Below are 23,132 nucleotides of genomic sequence, written 5' to 3'. Positions count from 1 at the left end.
GTTGGCAAAGTAATGTCTCTGCTTTTGAATATGCTATCTAGGTTGGTCATAACTTTCCTTCCAAGGAGTAAGCGTCTTTTAATCTCATGGCTGCAGTCACCATCTGCAGTGATTTTGGAGCCCAGAAAAATAAAGTCTGTCACTGTTTGTTTCCACTGTTTCCTCTTCTATTTGCCATGAAGTGATGGGACCAGATGCCATGATCTTCGTTTTTTGAATGTTGAACTTTAAGCCAACTTTTTCAGTCTCCTCTTTCACTTTCATCAAGAGGTTCTTTAGTTCTTCTTAGCTTTCTGCTGTAAGAATGATATAATCTGCGTACCTGAGGTTATTGATATTTCTGCTGGCAATCTTGATTCCAGCTTGTGCTTCTTCCAGCCCAGCGTTTTCATGATGTACTCTGCAGGTAAGTTAAATAAGCAGGGTGACAATATACAGCCTTGATATACTCCTTTCCCGATTTGGAACCAGTCTGTTGTTCCATTTCCAGTTCTAACTGTTGCTTCCTGACCTGCATACAAATTTCTCAAGAGGCAGATCAGGTGGTCTGGTATTCCCATCTCTTGAAGAATTTTCCACAGTTTATTGGGATCCACACAGTCAAAGGCTTTGGCATAGTCAATAAACCAGAAATAGATGTTTTTCTGGAACTCTCTTGCTTTTTTCAATGATCCAACGAATGTTTGCAATTTGATCTCAGGTTCCTCTGCCTTTCCTAACACCAGTTTGAGCATCTGGAAGTTAACGGTTCACATATTATTGAAGCCTGGCTTGGAGAATTTTGAGCATTACTTTACTAGCGTGTGAGATGAGTGGAATTGTGCAGTAGTTTGAGCATTCTTTGACATTGCCTTTCTTTGCGATTGGAATGAAAACTGACCTCTTCCAGTCCTGTGGCCACTGCTGAGTTTTCCAAATTTGCTGGCACATTGAGTGCAGCACTTTCACAGCATCATCTTTCAGGATTTGAAATAGCTCGACTGGAATTCCATCACCTCCACTAGCTTTGTTTGTAGTGATACTTTCTAAGGCCCATGTGACTTCACATTCTAGGATTTCTGGCTATAGGTGAGTGATCACACCATTGTGATTATCTGGGTCATGAAGATCTTTTTTGTACAGTTCTTCTGTGTATTCCTGCCACGTCTTCTTAATATTTTCTGCTTCTTTTAGGTCTATACCATTTCTGTCCTTTATCGAACCCATCTTTACATGAAATGTTCCCTTGGTATCTTTAATTTTCTTGAGATCTCTAGTCTTTCCCATTCTGTTGTTTTCCTCTCTTTCTTTGCACTGATCGCTGAGGAAGGCTTTCTTATCTCTCCTTTTCTTTAAATTGGTAGAAAGCATATGGAGTGTAAATTTAATGACAAATATGTAAAAATGGATCTGTAGATACATTAATTGTAGAATTTTCTAGGATGGATACGATAATCAGTACAGTAATATAGATTCACAAAGAGTCAGACATGACCGAGTGACTGAACAACAACAGTAACACAGAAGGAGCTTACACCAACTGCACCCATGTGGCTCATGGAAACGTCAGAGCAAACATAGCTGTGTTCAGTTTACCAATAAAATGCATATGTTAAAGTAGATGGAAGAATTTTGAATTTACATGTATTTCATTCTAAAGAAATTATAGATTATTTTGATGCAAGGTAAAACATAAGTGTGTGTGTGTGTGTATGTATAATATATGAACAAGTGTATGTCTTTAAATTCATAGCTAGTGTTTATAAAGGTTTAATAAGGATATGCTTCTGTTGCTGAGTCTCATAAGACAACCTCTATATTGGGTATCAGTTCAGTTCAGTCACTCAGTCATGTCCAACTCTTTGTGACCCCATGGACCACAGCATGCCAGGCCTCCCTGCCCATCACCAACTCCCAGAGTTTACCCAAACACATGTCCAGTTGAGTCAATGATGATATTGGGTCTAGATAGTGTAACTGAAAGTGGGATCCAGCTATTTACCACTCAAAAGTCAGTAAAGATTCAAGGTTCATGGAAAGGAAAGTTTGCTTTATTTTGGATGCCACCCACCAGGAAAAGGGGAGAGGGGAGAGGATGGATGCCTGTCCAAAGGCTGACTTCCCACCCTCTCCTCATAATCAGTGGTCAGGAGCTTTTACAGACAGAGGGAGGAGGCTACATACTGAAAAGACATGGCCAGCTCTGAAGGTAATTTTGGAAATTAGTCATCTCTGTGGTCTGACCAGCATCATTTTGGTTGTTTTATGTACAGTTCATCTTCAGTTACAGAGTCAGTTTTTTCTCATTTCTTTGAGGCCAGCTCTCAGAATTGTGGCAGCTTATGTCATGGCTACAGTCTGGTCATCGTGTATTAATAGTTAACTTCTCCCAGCTGGTGGGGGTTTCGGTATCTACAGAACATACCGCAGGATATGGCTCAAAATATTACCTATAGCCCTTGAGAAGGAGCAAAAGGTTTTGATAAGGAACTAAAGGTCCTCGACTATGCTTAATGACTCCATTATTATTATTTGTTCTCCTTTGACTGTTTTCCTTTGCTTTTGCATTTTCTCACTTCTCTGATTAAACGTTTTATTTGGCTGAAGCTTTTCCACAGACAAAAGTCAGGCAAAAGACATTGTGGGTGAGTACCACAGAATCCTGCTCTGTCTCAGTAATGTTATAGGACGGATGTGGAACTAGAACTTTCCAATGCCATGATTAAAAAACCTGCTTCCAATAACCACATCATAGAAAATTGTGTCCCTTAGGCTTTATACTCCACGAAAATAACATCTCTGTTTTAGTTATGATTTGGTTTGTGTCACTGCCCTATATAGGGGGATAATGTAGATCATTAGGTTGCAGAAAAATCAAGCATGTATAAATAAATGCACATAAATTAAAATGTCATAACATTGTTCTTTTATAGAAATTATATAATAATAAGGCAGTGTGGGAGAAACAGAGTAAAAAGAAAAGGAGGAGGAAAAAGAAAAGGAATAAAAGTTTGCTTCTAAGAAATGCACTGAAATTATAAGATTGGTGCTAGGTACTTTTATGATGTCTAATTCTCCAATCCTGTGTGTATTATTACCCCCTTATTTAGGGGTAGAGAAACTGAAGCTTAAAATGTGGAGAAAATACAATCATTTTGGTAATCCACAAATTAAAAGTAGATGGTTGATCAAAGAGAAAGACATAACAATTTTAAATATCTATGCACTGGACATAGAAGCACCTCGATACATAAGACAAACACTAACAGACATAAAAGGAGAAATTGACAGTAAAACAGTAATAGTTGGAGACTTTAACACCCCACTCACACCAATGGACAGATCATCAAAATAGAAACTTAATAAGGAAACATAAGCCTTAAATGATACAGTAGATGATATGGATCTCATTGATGTCTTCAGAACATTCCATCCAAATGCAGAAGAATACACCTTCTTCTCAGGTGCACATGGAACACTCTCCAGGATAGACCATATCTTGGGTCACAAATCAAACCTCAGTAAATTTAAGAAAATTGAAATCATATCAAACATCTTCTCTGACCACAACACTATCAGAATAGATATAAATTACAAGAAAAAAAACTGTAAGACACACAAACACATGGAGATTAAACAATATGTTTCTAAATAACTAACAGGTTACTGAAGAAATCAAAAGTGAAACTAAAAAATTTCTAGAAACAAATGACAATGAAAACATGACAACTCGAAACCCATGGGATGCAGCAAAAGCAGTTATAAGAGGAAGTTTACAGCAATACAATCCTACCTCAAGAAATAAGAAAAAACATCAAATAGACAACTTAACTTTACACCTGAAACAACTGGAACAAGAAGAACAAAAAAAAAAATTGGTATAGGGAAAGATATCATAAAGATCTGCAGAGAAATAAATGAAAAAAGAAATGAAATAATAGTAAAGATTAATAAAACTAAAAGCTGGTTATTTGAGAAAATAAGCAAAATTCGCAAACCTTTAGCCAGACTCATCAAGAAAAAGAGAAGAATCAAATCAAAAAATTAGAAATGAAAAAGGAGAGGTTACAACAGACAATGCAGAAATACAAAAGATTATAACAGACTATTATGAACAACTATATGGCAATCAAATGGATAACCTGGAAGAGATGGATAGATTTTTAGAAAATATTCAATCTTCCAAGACTGAAACAGGAAGAAATAGAAATCATTAACAACCCAATTACTAGTGTTGAAATTGAAACTATGATTAAAAATCTCCCAAAAAACAAAAGCCCAGGACCAGATAGCTTCACAGGAGAATTCTATCAAACATTTAGAGAACAGCTATTGCCTATACTTCTAAAACTCTTTTTAAAAATTGCAGAGGAAGGAACACTTCCAAACTCATTCTACGAGGCCACAATCACCCTGACACCAAAACCAGGCAAAGACAACACAAAAAAAGAAAACTACCAGCCAATATCACTGATGAACATAGATGTAAAAATCCTCAACAAAATTTTAGCAAACAGGATTCAGCAACACATCAAAAAGCTCATACACCATGATCAAGTTGGGTTTATTCCAGGGATGCAAAGATTCTTCAATATACTCAAATCAATCAATGTGATACACCATATTAACAAAATGAAAGATAAAAACCATGTGACAATCTCAATAGATGCAAAAAAAAAGCCTTTGAAAAAATTCAGCAACCAATTATGATCAAAACTCTTCAAAAAATGGACATAGAAGGAACCTACCTCAACATAGTAAAGGTCATAGATGATAAGCCTACACCAAACATTATTCTCAATGGTGAAAAACTGAAAGCATTCCCTTAAGATCAGGAACAAGACAAGAGTGTCCACTTTGACCACTATTATTTAACATTGTTCTGGAAGTCCTAGCTACAGCAATCAGAGAAGAAAAAGAAATAAAAGGAATCCATATCAGAAAAGAAGTAAAGCTCTCACTGTTTGTAGATGACATGATATTGTAAATAGAAAACCCTAAAGATAATATCAGAAAATTACTAGAGCTAATCAGTGAATTTAGCAAAGTTGCAGGATACAAAATCAATACACAGAAATCATATGCATTTCTATATACTAACAATGAAAATTCAGAAAGAGAAATTAAGAAATCAATCTCAGTCACCATTGCAATGAAAATAATTGAATATCTAGGAATAAACTTACCTAAGGAGACAAAAGAACTGTATACAGAAAATTATAAGACACTAGTGAAAGAAATAGAAAATGACATAAACAGATGGAGGAATATTCCATGTTCCTGGGTAGGAAGAATCAATATTGTGATAATGATTATATTACCAAATGAAATCTATAGATTCAGTGTGATCCCTATCAAATTACCAATGACATTTTTCACAGAACTAGAACAAAAAGTTTCACAATTCATATGGAAACACAAAAGACCCCGAATAGCCAAAGCAGTCTTGAGAAAGAAGATTGGAGCTGGAGGAATCAACCTTTCTGACTTCAAATTATATTACAAAGCTACAGTCATCAAGCCAGTATGGTACTGGCACAGAAACAGAAATATAGAACAATGGACCAAGATAGAAAGCCCAGAAATAAACCCATGTACCTATGGGTACCTTATTTTTGACAAAGGAAGCAAGAAAATACAATGGGGCAAAGACAGCCTCTTCAGTAAATGATGCTGGGAAAACTGGACAGCTACATGTAGAAGAATAAAATTAGAATACTTCCTGATGCCATACACAAAGAAAACATGTATTAAAGACCTAAATATAGGACCAGAAACTATAAAACTCTTAGAGGAAAACATAGCCAGAACCCTCAATGACATAAATCAAAGCAAGATCCTCTATGATCCACCTCCTAGAGTAATGGAAATAAAAACAAAAGTAAACAAGTGGACCTGATTAGACTGAAAAGCTTTTGCACAGCAAAGAAACTATCAGTCAGTTCAGTTCAGTCGCTCAGTCATGTCCGACTCTTTGCGACCCCATGAATCGCAGCACGCCAGGCCTCCCTGGCCATCACCAACTCCTGGAGTTCACCCAGACTCATGTCCATCGAGTCAGTGATGCCATCCAGCCATCTCATCCTCTATCATCCCCTTCTCCTCCTGCCCCCAATCCCTCCCAGCATCAGGGTCTTTTCCAATGAGTCAACACTTCGCATCAGGTGGCCAAAGTACTGGAGTTTCAGCTTTAGCATCATTCCTTCCAAAGAAATCCCAGGGCTGATCTCCTTCAGAATGGACTCGTTGGATCTCCTTGCAGTCCAAGGGACTCTCAAGAGTCTTCTCCAACACCACAGTTCAAAAGCAGCAATTCTCCGGCGCTCAGCCTTCTTCACAGTCCAACTCTCACATCCAAACATGAGCACAGGAAAAACCATAGCCTTGACTAGACGAAACTTTGTTGGCAAAGTAATGTCTCTACTTTTGAATATGCTATCTAGGTTGGTCATAACTTTCCTTCCAAGGAGTAAGCGTCTTTTAATTTCATGGCTGCAGTCACCATCTGCAGTGATTTTGGAGCCCATTCTGAGGGTTGTCTCTTCACTATGCTTATAGTTTCTTTCTACTTCATGGGAAATAGATGGGGAAACAGTGGAAAGAAACTATAAGCATAGTGAAAAGACAACCCTCAGAATGGCAGAAAACAATGGAAAATGAAAAAAATGGCAAAGGATTAATATCCAAAATATACAAGCAGCTCACACAACTCAATACCAGAAAAACAAAACAATGCAATCAAAAAGTGGGGAAAAGACCTAAACAGACATTTCTCCAAAGAAGACATACAGATGGCTAGCAAACACATGAAAAGATGCTCAACATTGCTCATTATTAGAGAAATGCAAATCAAAACTACAATGACATATCACCTTACACCCATCAGACTGGCCATTATCAAAAAGTCTACAAACAATAAATACTGGAGAGGATGTGGAGAAAAGGGAACACTCTCGCACTGTTGGTGGGAATGTAAATTGATACAGCCACTATGGAAGACAGTATGGAGATTCCTTAAAAAACAAAAACAAAAACAAAACAAAACAAAACAAAACCTAGGAATAAAGCCACCATGTGACCCAGAAATTCCACTCCTAGGCATATACTCTGAGGAAACCAAAATTGAAAAAGAACACGTATCCCATTGTTCACTGCAGCACTATTTACAATAGCTAGAACATGGAAGCCCGAGAAGGCAATGGCACCCCACTCCAGTACTCTTGCCTGGAAACTCCCATGGATGGAGGAGCCTGGTGGGCTGCAGTCCATGGGGTCGCCAAGAGACGGGCATGACTGAGCAACTTCACTTTCACTTTTCAGTTTCATGCATTCGAGAAGGAAATGGCAACCCACTCCAGTGTTCTTGCCTGGAGAATCCCAGGGATGGGGGAGCCTGGTGGGCTGCTGTCTATGGGGTCATGCAGAGTCAGACACTACTGAAGTGACTTAGCAGCAGCAGCAGAACATGAAAGCAACCCAGATGTCCATCAACAGATGAATGGATAAAGAAGTTGCAGTACATATACACAATGGAATATTACTCAGCCATAAAAAGGAACACCTTTGAGTCAGTTCTAATGAGGTGGATGAAACTAGGGCCTATTATATAGAGTGAAGTAAGTCAGAAAGAGAAAGATAAATATCGTAGTCTAACACATAGATACGAAATCTAGAAAAATGATACTGAAGAATTTATTTACAGGGGAGCAATGGAGAAACAGACATAGAGAATAGACTTATGGACGTGGGGAGAGGGGAGGAGAGGATGAGGTGTATGGAGAGAGTAACATGGAAACTTACATTACTATATGTAAAATAGATGGCCGATGGGAATTTGCTATATGATTCAGGAAACTCAAACAGGGGCTCTATGTCAACCTGGAGGGGTGGGATGGGGAGTGAGATGGGAGGTGGGTTCTGGAGAGAGGGGACATATGTATAGCTATGGCAGATTCATGTTGAGGTTTGACAGAAAACAACAGAATTCTGTGAAGCAATTATCCTTCAATAAAAAATAAATTAATTTTTTAAAAAGTAGATGGTTGCTTCTGCGATAGGATTTTTCTTTTGTTCCAAATTGCCTTTTTGCAGTCCCTCTAAAGACCCAAATAGTCATCCTAGGGTCTTGAACTGCAGAGCACTTTTTCAGAATCTCCTACTAAAATATAAATAATCTACTCTCTAAATAGTGTTATTTTAACTCATGTGTTGCAATCATCATGTTTTATAAGGGCAAAAATTCAGGACAATTTAATTGATAATATGGAGACCAGAAGCCAGGAAAATACAAATGCATTGGCAAATCTCTACGCTCTAGTAAATGAGCTATTTTGTTGCCCTTAAATATAAATGAAATCTTATTGAAAGAAAACTGATTTTTTTTCCTGACAGTTTATCATTAGAAATAGTTCCGTTTTCCTTAAGGGATTAAAAAAGACTGATGTAGTGAAAAAGAAGCAAAATACAATTGTACTGTTTGTAGGAACAGACAACGGAAGGAATCTTACATTTTTTCTGAAAGACCTACTCAGTGGTAAAGAATGTGCCTGTCAATGCAGGAGACTTGGGTTTGTTCCCTGGGTCAGGAAAAATCCCCTAGAGGAGGAAATGGCAACTCACTCTAATATTCTTGCCTAGAAAATCCCATGGACAGAAGAGCCTGGTGGGCTACAGTCATAAAGAGTCAGACACGAGTGAGCACACACACACACACACACGCACATAACTTATCACGAAATTAGGCACATAGATGTCTCATTAAATGATGGCTTCATTACCATCTTCATCATAATCACCATCCATTTTTCCCTATAAGTTTCATGTTTAGCAAATCAATATGCAATGATTTGAGGTTAACTATTAATATCTTTAGTGAAAGACCCTAGGGCTTAACAATGTGAAATACATACTTTGTGAAGTCATGGAAATTCACAGATTTCAGGAAAGGTTTTTTCCCCTTTTCCTGCAAATATCAACTACACAGCATTTGATGATCTTACACAACTGATTGACCTTAATGGCACATTGATATTGTACATATTTTATTGATTGGAATGCCAGCTCAACAAAGCACTCCAACTAGGTATTTTTGTACCTATGAAAATTTATAAACTGCCTCAAGTTCAGAGTTCTGATCCTTGCTAACATGTTTGCTTTTAGTATATTCTGTTCCATCACTTTGGATCCAGAATATAATAAATATTATTATCAAGTGAACACATTTACCCCTTAGCTGAGAGGCCAAATAGCTTAAAATGTGTTATAATAAAAAATTTACTGTTTCTGTCTTGATAAATTGGGAATGTGGCTTTTTCAAGCTAGTTTTGTACATGAGAATGGATAGCTTTTAGCAATTGTCAGTATTGACTACTATTAATATTATACTTTGCTTGCAGAGTAAAAATTTGTCAAGAGTAACATAAAACTGTGCATGTCCGTGCTTCATCTGACATTCCCTTCCTTAATGTCGAGCAATCAGACCCCAGGTCCTGGAAGTATGGCGGCTGTACTGCTGCTCTTCAGTGTTCCTGGGCTGTTAGTTAGGTTTTAGTTAGGTTAGTTAGTTAGGTTAGTTAGTTAGGTTAGTTAGTTAGGTTAGTTAGGTTTTCTTTTTTTCTTTTTCCTTTTTAAATAAAAGATAATTTCTTTTTTTTTAATCTTTTTATCTGCTCTTTCTCTTCTAGAAAAACACCACTCTCTCTGCTTATGTCTATCATATTTTCTTCAATTTTCAATGAGATGTTGTCTATTTTCCCAGTAACTCAAGGTCTTAGCTTTTGTATCAGTCAGACATGGAAAGAGATACATAATGTTTCTAGCTTCCCTTTTCTTTAGCAGTCTTTCTCTGGAGTTACATCTGTGTCAGAAAGATTATACCTACAGGTAGTGGACATTCCTCAAATATTCTAGACTCCATTTACCTAGCAAAGATTGTTTTCAATTTTGTATACATTTTTAATCGACATACTGAAGAAATTCTAGTAAAGGCTTTTTTAGGGCTTGCGCTCAGTCTGGTCCAACTTTTGCAACCCTTTGGACTGTAGCTCACCAGGCTTCTCTGTCCATGGAAATGTGCAGGCAAGAATACTGGAGTGGGTTGCCATTTCCTCCTCCAGGGGACCTTCCTGACCCAGGCCTCAAATCCATGTCTCCTGCATTGCAGGCAGATTCTTTACCACTGAGCCAATTAGCCACATGCTACACGCAAAGGGTTGACTCATTGGAAAAGACTCTGATGCTGGGAGGGACTGGGGGCAGGAGGAGAAGGGGACAACAGAGGATGAGATGGCTGGATGGCATCACTGACTCAATGGACGTGAGTCTGAGTGAACTCCGGGAGTTGGTGATGGACAGAGAAGCCTGGCATGCTGCGATTCCTGAGGTCACAAAGAGTCGGACACGACTGAGCGACTGAACTGAACCAAACTGAACTGACTGAGAACCAGAAAACTGATAGTTTCAGTACTGGCTTTGAAATTAGATAAAAATAAATTTAATAATAACCATTATACTAAATATCTAATTATGTATACTAACTATATATTATACTACCTAACATTTTACTAACTATATATACTATCATAGCATCCAGTCCCATCCCTTCGTGGCAAATGGATAAGGAAACAATGGGAATGGAGAGACTTTATTTTGGGGGGGCTCCAAAACCACTGCAGATGGTGACTGCAGCCATGAAATTAAAAGATGCTTGCTCCTTGGAATTAAAGATATGAGCAACCTAGACAGCATATTAAAAAGCAGAGACATGACTTTGCCAACAAAGGTCCATCTAGTCAAAGCTATTGTTTTTCCAGTAGTCATGTACGGATGTGAGAGTTGGACTATAATGAAAGCTGAGCACCAAAGAATTGATGCTTTTGAACTGTGGTGTTGGAGAAGACTCTTGAGAGTCCCTTGGACAGAAAGGAAATCCAACCAGTCCATCCTAAAGAAAATCAGTCCTGAATATACATTGGAAGGACTGATGTTGAAGCTGAAACTCCAATACTTTGGCCACCTGATGCGAAGAGCTGACTCATTTGAAGAGACCCTGATGCTGGGAAAGATTGAGGGCAGGAGGAGAAGGGGACAGAGGATGAGGTGGTTGGATGGCATCACCGACTCAATGGTCATGAGTTTGAGTAAACTCTGGGAGTTGGTGATGGGCAGGGAGACCTGGCTTGTGGCAGTCCATGTGGTCGCAAAGAGTTGGACATGACTGAGCAACTGAACTGAACTGATTATACTAACAGATGTAATTTCTGAAAGACAAAGGAAGGCATTAGTTATATTTATCAAAATTAAGAGGATGGGAAAAACAATGAGGTATCCAATATTAAGACAAAAAAGATGGTCAATTAAAGAGCAAATATATTAATTAAAGCAACAAATGTGAATGGATTAAATTTCACTATTAGAAGACAGACTGGACAAGAAACAGTCTAAATGTATAGTGCTTTCAGGAAGTTATTTAAAACAGAAAACACTGGGAAACTAAATGAGATGCTGATCACAAACACGCCAGGAAAGCATGTAAATGAGAAAAAAACAAAGTTAATGTTAAGAAGTGTGCTTAAGCACAAAGCATAAAAGATATTTTCCACTCAAGATATTCAAATATAAACCAAATAATGAATGATATTTTGTAATAAGACAAGCATCATCATCTATAGAATATTGAAACTATAAAAATAAATCTTTAAAAAGAAAATTTAAAAAGAAATAAGCAATTTTAAAAGTGAAATATATAAATCAGTAAAACAAAGATTTAATTTTTCCACCAATAAAATGCATTCCACTTAGTTGTGGGGCCTCTTAATGCTCATCAAGCATTATCTTTCAAGCTGACAGATGGTAGATAAATTTTATAACTTTTCTAGAAGGCAATTTTGCATTGTATATCAAAATCAAGAATCATTTGGCCATGATAGTCTTAGAAAGATTTATATTCAGATTTATTTATTGAGCATATCATTATTCAAAAGTCCATAAAGTTGGAAACAATATAAATGTCTCACAATATGGAGTTTTAAAAATAAATGACAATAATGCAATCTAGTGTTTTAAATAATATTTATCATGTTCGAGGCATTGATTAAATCAATCAACATATATATAAAACCATCTGATTAGAAGAACAAGCCTATGAAGTAGAATTGTTTTTACTCCTTATTTTCATTTATGGGAACTGAGAAAGTGAGAAATTAACGAATTTGCTCAAGTTCAAAAGTCAATAATGGTAAAGCAGTGATTAAAGCTCAGGCAATCTGGCCCTGAGGCTCAGTTTCATAATCTCTCTATGCTATAAAGTTTTATAAATGAAAGCATCCATTATTAAAGAATAATTTGTATCCATGGAAGTATGATATTAAGAGGTTTTTCAAGAAAATGAGAAAATGTCCATGATATTGGTAAGTGGAATAAAATTTTACTATGTAAGATATATGAATATATAAAACCGTGACAGGGATGATTTATACAAAGGGTATTGCCACAGAGGAAGGTATAGATTATTCATAATAATTTTATATCTTGTGAATTTCCCAACATTTCTAAAATAAATTTACTTTAATAAAAACACATAATAATTGTGGCAGTAAATGATCAGTATTTTATACCATAATCTGTCTACTATATGGTATCTTTATCATTTAGTAATACTGATATATTGAACAGTCAAATAAACAGCACCCAGAAGTTCCTGGAATGGTGCCTATAAAGTATACATATATTTATTCTTATTGATGCCATAATTATTCAAAACTAGTTTTTTAAAAATTGTATGGCAAGAAATCAGTATAAATCTGAATAACAAGTCTAAATCTGAATAACAAGTCTAAATCTGAATAAGAGCTGAGTGTGGGGGTGGACACAAGTAAAAATGATATGCATTCTTTCTAAAAAGAGAAACTAAAAAAAACTTGCTGAACTTGAATGTTAAAAAAAAAAAAAAAGATTCCCAGGACTTTTAGGCATACCACAAAATTAACGTGCATAAAAAACAATATCTCAGTTTTTCTACTTCAATGTACTTTGTCAGATTTCAAGGGTTCAAGATAATCTTCCAAAATGTTGAGCCGTTGATCTGTGTTTTCCCTCTTCCTATTTCTCCCTCAGTTTATTTTTTAAGGCAAAAGACAGAAATTAGACAAAGAGGAATAAAACCATTTGCCATAGAGCCACAGGCCTTTAACTTTCTCCTTGCCACTCCCCAGGGTAAAATGGTTTGGTACAACAAACACAAGATCCTAATTCTTAACTGAACTTTCCAGAACCAAATATATATACATATATGTATGTAAATATCAAATAAAAGAGTCAGAAGAGCAACCCCTATAATATATATAATAGACGAATAGAGAAAAAATATTCAATGTTCATATTCAATATGGTGGTTTAGTAAATATTTAGAATTTGGATTGTGGCTATGAGATATGAATTGATTTCAGAATGCACAGTTTTAAAAGGAATGTGTTAATGAGTATTTGGAGTAAGCAAAGGAATGATAGGAGTCTGTTCTTTCTCTCTAGAAATGTACTTATTTGGCCCTTGCCCATACTTATACTCTACCCTAATTCTCAGCCTATATGTTCATTGCCAGAGTTATTGTTCAAAATGCAGAATAGATCTTGACAGTCTGTATAGAACCTGAGATATTTCCTTGATTTTCTTCTGGTGATGGTTGTTGTTCAGTTGCCCAGTCTTGTCTGACTCTGTGACCCCATGGACTGCAGCATGCCAGGCTTCCCTGTCCATCACCAACTTCCAGAGCTTGCTCAAACTCATATCCGTCGAGTCGGTGATGCCATTCAACCATCTCATCTTCTGTCGTCCCCTTCTCCTCCTGCTTTCAGTCTTTCCCAGCATCAGGGCCTTTTCAAATGAGTCAGTTCTTCACATCAGGTGGTCAAAGTATTAGAGCTTCAGCATTAGTCCTTTCAATGAATATTCAGGACTGATTTCCTTTAGGATGGACTGGTTGGATCTCCTTGCAGTCCAAGGGATTCTCAAGAGTCTTCTCCAACACCACAGGCCAAAAGCATCAATTCTTTGGCGTTCAGCCTTCTTTATGGTCCAACTCTCACATCCATACATGACTACTGGGGAAAACCATAGCTTTGACTATATGGACCTTTGTTGGCAAAGTATGTCTCTGCTTTTTAATATGCTCTCTAGGTTTGTCGTAGCTTTTCTTCCAAGGAATGGCTAGATCCATGAGGATGACATCCAACCATTTATAACACAGTTACACCTGCATTAACAACACCTCTGACTCCATCCTAACTAACCCTCTTGCTAGAAAAAAATTCTCAACATTCCAAACAAACCAAACTTTTAAACTTGTGTTTTTGCACATCTTACTCAGTGTACTTAGTCCCTTTACTTCACCTGATACTGAGATTTCTCTTTTTTCTCTATTTTCAATTTTGGCTCTAATTGTGCATGAAAAATATTTACATCTGTGAGTTCCTAAAGGAAAAAAAAATTCATACTCATATTCTTAGCACCCAGCACAGTGTCCGATCCAAACAATTAATAGATAGTGATGGGATTAGGGATGAAATGAGGCATGCATGTTGGCAGACAATGTTAAAATGAAGCAGGTGCAGTTGTTGAAAATCTGCATTTCATTTCTAAATAACTCAGTAGTGAATGCATCTTTTTCCCTAAATTTCTAGAAAAGGAAGTTTTTTTTTCTTTTAAACTAATTAATTTATTTTAATTGGAGATTAATCACTTTACAATAGTGTAGTGATTTTTGCCATACATTGACATGAGTCACCCATGGGTGTACATGTGTTCCCCATCCTGAATCCCTCCTCCCACCTCCCTCCCCATCCCATCCCTCAGGGTCATCCCAGTGCACCAGCTTTTTTTTTTTTTTTTTTTTTAAGAAAAAAGCTCCTCATAACATCCATCTCTTTCTGCAGAGATCTAAGGACTATTTTGATAATGTTGTGAGTGAGTCACCAGCTTAACCACAATGATGTGCAACATGAAAGGCTCTCAGAGGGAACATGCAAACAGCCTGGAACCCCTTTGCTTGTCCATCCATCAGTTATCAGCTTTGTTTTGTTCATTGTCATTCAGGGGCTAAGCCAGGTCCTACTCTTTGTGACCCACAGACTGCAGCACAAGGCTTACTTGTTTACTTAAGTCCTGTTGTGACTTTTTATTAATATGAATTTGAGTATGTATTTCACCATAAATCTTTCTTTAATCCATTTTCAAAGTTAAATAAGCTTTCTATGGTCCTTAGTTCTTCAATACAAATTTTTTAATGAATTTGTTAAGCTTTCCCCCTACATCCACCAGAATCATTGATTATGATAGTGAAAGACTATTCATAAAAATAATGTCCAGATCATTTATAAAAATAGAATTCTGACTCAAACTACCATAACCAGCCCAGGAAACAAAGCCATTATCTACAGTAATCAGCCCAATAAGCCAGCCTGTTCATCTACAACTTAGACTTATGGGAAATCAGACCACTTTGTCTAGTCAAGAAAAACAAACAATAACTACTGAAATGGTAGGCGCTAATAGCCAGGGCCTGATTAATAACTGACACCTTTCCTAATTCTGTCCCCACTTCTTACTTAGGACCAACCTGAGAAGGCCAAATGTGTGCCTGTAACCAGTCAAGTGGGATCCACTTCTGTTTAGCCTGCCTTTAGTTTCTCTCGATAAAGCTTTCTTGCTTTTCTGCCTGCCTTCGTTTTGAGTCTGCTAAAGGTTAGTGATGGTGGTGGTGAACTCCCTTCGTATACACAAGCTCTGCAAAAATAAATGTTGCCTGTTTGAATTTGGTAGGCTCATTAATTTACACATTTCATTAAACATATGGATTAGTCTGGGAGAAAATGAAAGATTTATGAGTTGTTCCATTCAAGAATATAGGCTACATTTCCATTTTTCAGAATATATTTTATTTGCATTGTTTTGTAGTAATCTTTATAGATGTATAATCTTTATCAGGCTAATAACATTTATTCAATTTATATTTAATTCTGTTTTTCCTGCTAAATCTATCACTTCATTAAAGAGAGAAGTTCTAGAATTTCTAGACCCAACTACTTAATATTTCTCTTCTGGTTGCTATTTATTTGATGCTATATCTTAGGTTTATGTATGGCCTGGAGGTTTGTATCAGTTCAGTTCAGTCGTTCAGTCATGTCCGACTCTTTGCAACCCCATGAACTGCAGCACACCAGGCCTCCCTGTCCATCACCAACTTCCGGAGTCCACCCAAACCCATGTCCATTGAGTCAGTGATGCCATCCAGCCATCTCATCCTCTGTCGTCCCCTTCTCCTCCTGCCCTCCATCTTTCCCAGCATCAGGGTCTTTTCCAATGAGTCAGCTCTTCGCAAGAGGTAGCCAAAGTATTGGAGTTTCAACTTCAACATCAGTCCTTCCAATGAACACCCAGGGCTGATCTCCTTTAGAATGGACTGGTTGGATCTCCTTGCAGTCCAAGGGACTCTCAAGAGTCTTCTCCAACACCACAGTTCAAAAGCATCAATTCTTTGGCACTCAGCTTTCTTTATAGTCCACCTCTCACATCCATACATGACCATTGGAAAAACCATAGCCTTGACTAGACAGACCTTTGCTGGCAAAATAATGTCTCTGCTTTTGAATATGCATAAAACCATATATTTATTGGTAGCATTCCCAGGTGGTGCTAGTGGTAAAGAATCCACCTGCCAATGCAGGAGATGCACAAGACATGAGTTTGATCCCTGGGTCAGGAAGATCCCCTGGAGAAGGAAATGGCAACCCCACTCCAGTGCTCTTGCCTGGGAAATTCTATAGACAGAGGAGCCTGGTGGGCTATAGTCCATGGAGTCACAGAGAGTCAGACACCATTGAGCCACTAAGCACATGCTTCCTGTTATAAAGAATTATGAATATGATATTTTTGTGTCTATTAACAATAATATATAATTGTATGCACTTTATACCTTACCAGGCTCATTCTAATTACATTTCTTCTTTAATTCTCATAAGAATAAGATGTGGATATTTTCATTATGCTTACTTGAAAGACAAAAAACTTATTCAGAGATTAATTAATGTCCCAAAGCTAATAAGAGGTACATGGGACTCCTATCATTCTTGGAATTCCAAAAGACAAACTCAGTTGTATTAGGGAAAGTCAAAATATTAATGACTAGTATGCATGAGAAATCTGAAACTTGTTCTTTCTAATGGATCTTCTTCTATCAGTAAATATATAATTATAAATATAATTTTGGTGGCATATGCTTTTACAATAAGTCCAGAACATATCACTATTAAAATCCATGAAAAGTGTGCATTGATTATGTTATGCAAGATGTTGGATTAGCCAGATCATGTCATTCTTTATATCCATACGATTTTCTAGTATGTAAACTTAGCAGTACTTCTTAGCTTTTCTAAATATCAAAGTTGTCATCTGTGCAATGTGGTTATTCATAGTATTTACAATAGGGATATTAATAAGTATTTATGTAGAACTGGGTCGGGCATATAGTAAGCCCTCAATAACGGGTTAGTTGATGTTTCTGCTAGCAACAGTAACTTCCTTCTCATAGATGTCACCATCTTCACAACATCATTCTGCCTGGTTGACTACCAGAGGAGCTAGAGCTGGACTTTCACAATTCAGCTGGGGATCATTTACCAGCATTAAATTAAAAAGCCTATGAAAGCAGTTTTATCAAAATAAACTAGATAAAATAATATTTGTTAGAATCATGTTTTTGAATAATCTTATATTTTATTTCTGAATGTATCAATGTTGAATGTATTATTCAAAAGACATTTTCCAATAAGTACCCACTGTTTTCACATCTACTTTTTGATGGTAACAAGCTACAGTGTAAGCCAAATTTTTCAGAATTTTTTTCTAGACTTTTAAATTTTTAAGATAGTTTATGTTTAAAGTGTAAAGATGAGCCACTTGTTTACCTGCATCATGCGTACTAATATGATAAGCAATGTTCTTTAGGGACAACTTACCCATAATTCCCAGCATATATAATAACAAGAAGAGTTATAACAGAAAATTGAGAGTCACTTATTCAAAAGCCATATCACAATTTGTCACAAAGCATAACACCTTTTGCCTGTAGCTCTTTTGGATGGATATAATGTCTCACTTGTTTTAAAGTTTCTTTTTCCTAAAAATATCCAGAGGCATCAATTCACACTGAACTAATGGCGACAATTTTGTTCTAAATCCCTGAGGAAAGAAGATGTCAGAATGTTGGCCAGGATTGACTTCTTTTTTAATCTTCTCCCTAGGAACCATTTGAAAAATGGTGCTTCTAGTGACATAGATGCAGGTCTTGTAACACGAAGTTAAATTTGCTGTCCTTTCAAAGGCAAAGCTTTATTTATGCCCTGAAAATTCAAAGGCATTTGGAAATCTCTTGATTGACTTGGACATTTATTTGACTCTGCATCAAACAAATAACCAATTCAAAACAACCAAGCATTCTGCACTGCCAGTCTTCACCTCCAAGGTGAAATCGCAGTCAATAAAAGGTTCATATTGGAAAATGTGAGTGACATTTAACTAAGGGGTGCAAAGTATACGGCTGTGTTTTTGACACTAGTCCTCCCACACAACTGTCAGCAAGCCTAAATTAATGCTGGAAGTTCTATAGGTTTCAATGATGGATGAATATATTTAAGCCGCATCACAGAACCACAGAAGTAATGAGCTTTGCAGTTTTTCCGATACCTATATGTTTGCGTAATCTCTTTAGATTTTGCTTAACCATCTTCCTGCATCACTGTTGACACTGTTATAAAATTCATACATGTTTCTCAGATGAAATATACTATGTATTCCCATAAGAAGGGGTATCAAGTTTGTCACTGTCATAAAATGAACATCCTTTATACCAAATTGGTAATTTTTTGTAAATCAAAACTAATACAATTATGTAAAGTTTAAAAATAAAATTTAAAAAAAAATAATAAAAAAAAATAAAAAGCAGAGACATTACTTCGTCAACAACAACAACAACAACAAAGTAATTATAACCACCTGGGATGTGTTCACTTTCATATTAGAGAATATGTTTGTATTATTTCTAGACATCATTTCAGATGTAATCTTTATGTCCTTTCACCTCCTCTTCTCCATACATTCCCTCAGGAATTGGCATTCAGAAGTTGAATATATAAGGAGTGAGTTACCAGACTAATGTTGAGAGACTTAGCACAGAACAGTTCTGTAAAATGCAAACTCGTTCTTAATTATGTCACCTGGGCACACAGTGTCATACCCATTCTGATTTTACAGCACATATTTCCATGTACTGCACTGAACCCTCTTTTTCTGAATGAAAAAAAAGACAAAAGGTGTTATGCTTTTTGATAAACTATGATGTAGCTTTTAAATAAGCTTTTAAATGGTTCCATTTGCTTAAGACAAAAACAGGTAGATGGCTATATTTGGCCCATGGGTCATAGTTTAGTGACATTTGTTTAGACGTTATAAAAACTCATGTCTTTCAGAAACCAGTCAAGCCCTTTCTATTAGTGTTGGTCAGTGCAAAAAAAGAAAGAGAGGATACTCTAATTTCTTTAACTTTGAAGTTCATATGACAATGAACTCATTAGCTCTCTGGCTTAATTTCTACACATATAGTAGGAAAAAATAATGCCTCAACATTTTCTGCACTTTTGTGAAGTCCTAGAAAATGAGAAAGGCAAAAATGACCTTCCGTTTTAGTCCTTTTGAAAGTCACCATTCAATTGTCAATAACAATGTGCTCAGTCTGACTGAAAGGTCTTATACCATAAGTGCAGAATGCTCTATTATGAAAACAATTCTGTTCATGAGGAAGCCATTTCTGTTTCTCTAGGATGAAGGAAACCAAGTAAAATTTTCACATATATTCAACTCTGAGATAACCGATATTTGTGTAGTTGTAACTTGCCTGTTGTATTTTGTATTGCTCAAAGCAGACTTTACAAGTTTAAGTACAAAGATTTGGACATTGTATTTTTATATTTGGGCTTCCCTGGTGGCTCAGACGGTAAAGCGTCTGCCTGCAATGTGGGAGACCCAGGTTCGATTCAGTGGACTTTGAGATAAATATTTCTACCATGTGGACCACAGCAAGCTGATATAAAGCAAAACATGTATTTAAGATCAGAAAGTTGTAAAAAGAATTATATATTTTCTTCCTAAGAATTAGGAAATTAAATACAATAGGTAGGTAGTTCTCTATGGTTGATTCATTACTATCTTCTACTAGAAAATTATGACTCTAAAATGAAACCAATTCAATCCTGGGGTTAGCCAAGCAGATGTTTGGCTAAAACATATTTACCCTGGCCAGTTAATACAAGGAAAAAAAAAAAAAAAGCCCCAGATGTTGTACCTCAGAAATTTTGAATCAAATTCCTTAAGACCTGCTTAATTCAGGATCCATTTTCAGATCTTAAGCCCAAATCATGAACCTGAATGCTAGAATATTTGTTGATTAATATTTTCTTTTCTAGCCATGTTTGAAAATGCAATCTTTCAAAAAGTTAAATCATTATTTATATTATATGGAAAATACCCCAGTATACCTTTAAATTGCTATTAAACCTACTAGGATCAATAATTGCAGCAAATTTATTATTTTTATACCTGGTATTTTTCCCATGTGATAAAAATGGATGTTTGTAATACAAATGTGATAAGTGTATTTATTTAATGAGGCTAAGTTGGTGTTTTCATTGAAGGGGACTTTGCCAAGTGCCTTTTTTGTTTTTTTATGTAGTAATCCCATTTTCATGATAAACACTGAGGAGTGTGAAAAATATAGCAGTTGAGATAATTTTTATCCAATGTATTCATTCTAGTAAGCTGTTGAAATAGGTTAGGAGAATGATTCACTTTTTTAAATACTTGAGGCAAATTAAATTCTTAAGCTTGAGGGTTGGGGATAGAAATAGGTCAGAGTTTGCTAGATAGTATTCACATGGAATTTATTGAAAAAGTACAAGTAATAGATAAAGTTGGAAATGATACTAGTCATTATCGCATCCTCAGAGGAAGTTAACGCAATGATAAATAGCAGATCCATATCATTAGTGAGACTCTTCCCCCAAAAAATAAAGCAGTCAGTCATGGCAACTCTTAAAAACCCTAATTTTGATACAGTCCTTTTTGACTTAGGCAGCTCAGACGGTAAAGCGTCTGCCTACAATGTGGGAGACCCAGATTTGATCCCTGTGTCAGGAAGATCCTCTGGAGAAGGAAATGGCAACCCACTCCAGCATTCTTGCCTGGAAAATCCCATGGACGGAGGAGCCTTGTGGGCTACAGTCTGTGGGGTCGCAAAGAGTCGGACACGACTGAGGGACTTCACTTACTTCAGTACATGTTAATGTAATTGATGGTTTATTGGTAAAGTTGGTAACTTATAAGAGGATAAGAGGATACTATAGATGAATTTTAGTAAAGGTCTCCCAACTTTTTTTTTTTTAATGGCAGAAACCAATTAGCTGTTCGCAGCATCCATTCCCCTTTTTCACTGGGCACACATCTAGACTTATTTTTCAGGGCTTCTTTTATTTAAATATTACCGTATGACTGAATTCTAGCCAAGAGGATGTGTATGGGTTTGACACACACCACTGTCAAGCCTGGCCCATAAACCTCCCATGTGATTCTTTCTCTTCTATCTCTCTCTCCATTTTTGCCAACTGATGTTGATGTCCTAGGAGACCATGCAGCCACATGTTATTAATAAATACAGCACCGCCTCCTTTTGGGAATCTTGCATGATTGCATAGAATGGGCGGCAGCTTGGTTTTTTTCTCACCGCATCCCAGTTGTACTCACAATACAAACAAGATGAAAAATGTAGTCATACTACCAAGATTGGACATTGACACCAAAAGTAGAGACAACAAAGGAAAAAAAAAAAAAAAAAGGAACTACATCAAGTTAAAGACCTTTGACACAGCAAAGGAAACCATCAACAAAATGATAAAGCAACCTATAGAATGAAAGAAATTACTTGTAAATCATATATCTGACAAGGGGTTAATATCCAAAATATATAAAGAACTCATCCAACTCAACAACAGCAACAGCAAAAAACAAAACAAAACAAGAACAAAAAAATGATTAAACATAGGTGGAGGATCTAAATATACATTTTCTAAATATACAGACAGATGGTCAAAATATATGAGTGCTCAGATCACTGCTCAGCAGGGGAGTGAAATATGCACCTCCACTTGTTAGACTGGCTCTTATTTTAAATACTACCAGTGTTGGTGAGGATAAAGGGAACCCCTGTGCACTGTTGATGTGAACGTAAATTGGTGCTGCCACTACAAAAACCAATGTGGATCTTCCTCAAAAAAAAAATTAAAAACAAAACTATCATGATCCAATAATTCACTACTGTGTATTTATGCAAAGAAAATAAAAACAACTCACAAAGATGTATGCACCCCCATGTTTCTTATAGCATTATTTACAATAGCCAAGATATGGAAGCAACTGTATCTTGACAATTGACAGTTGGATGTCTATTGGATGAATAGATAAAAAGATGTGAATAATAATGGAATATCATTTAGCCATAAAAAAAGGGACTCCTGTAATTTGTAACAATATGGATGATCTCCTTGAGGGTTTTATGCTAGTGAAATAATCAGAGAAAGACAAATATTATATGAACTAATTTATATGTGGAATCTAAAGAAGCAAACTTATGGACACAGAAAACAGACTGATGATCGCCAGAGCTGGAAGGTAGGGTTGGGGAAAACAGGCGCAGGCAGTCAAAAGAAAATAGCTTCTATTATAAGATAAATATGTTCTGGAGACAATAATATACAGCATGGTGACTACAGTTAACAGTAGTGTATCATATATTTGAAAGTTGCTAATTGAGTAAATCTTAAAGATAATCATCAATAATTTATATCTGTGAAGGAATGGATGTTAACTAAATTTACTGTGGTGATCATTTTGCAGTGTGTGCTTATATCAAATTACTTGTAGGGAAACTTGGACAGTACAATGTTTTGTGTCAATTATATCTCAATAAAACTGAAAAAAAAGTCCACAATAGGACAGGTCAAACCATAGTTTTACATAAGATGGAGCATCAGTATCAGTCAGTCAGTTCAGTTGCT

General features: G+C 36.3%; 1 long non-coding RNA gene across 3 annotated transcripts in view; it reads left to right on the top strand.

Moving 5' to 3' along the window:
* The window catches only part of LOC129620691 (uncharacterized), a 96,641-nt gene that overhangs the window by 16,893 nt on the left and 56,616 nt on the right, over positions 1 to 23,132 (top strand). For 2 of the 3 annotated variants that reach the window (XR_008698669.1, XR_008698671.1), the window contains exon 2: positions 15,583 to 15,714. This is a non-coding gene — a long non-coding RNA (uncharacterized LOC129620691). Of the gene's footprint in view, positions 1 to 15,582; positions 15,715 to 17,560; positions 17,732 to 23,132 lie in introns of those variants that run through there. The other variant, XR_008698670.1, reaches the window with a different exon arrangement.

This window comes from Bubalus kerabau, chromosome 10 (genome assembly GCF_029407905.1).
Source record: "Bubalus kerabau isolate K-KA32 ecotype Philippines breed swamp buffalo chromosome 10, PCC_UOA_SB_1v2, whole genome shotgun sequence".
In the NCBI taxonomy this organism is placed as follows: domain Eukaryota; kingdom Metazoa; phylum Chordata; class Mammalia; order Artiodactyla; family Bovidae; genus Bubalus; species Bubalus kerabau.
This window is presented reverse-complemented; position numbering and strand designations above follow the sequence as displayed.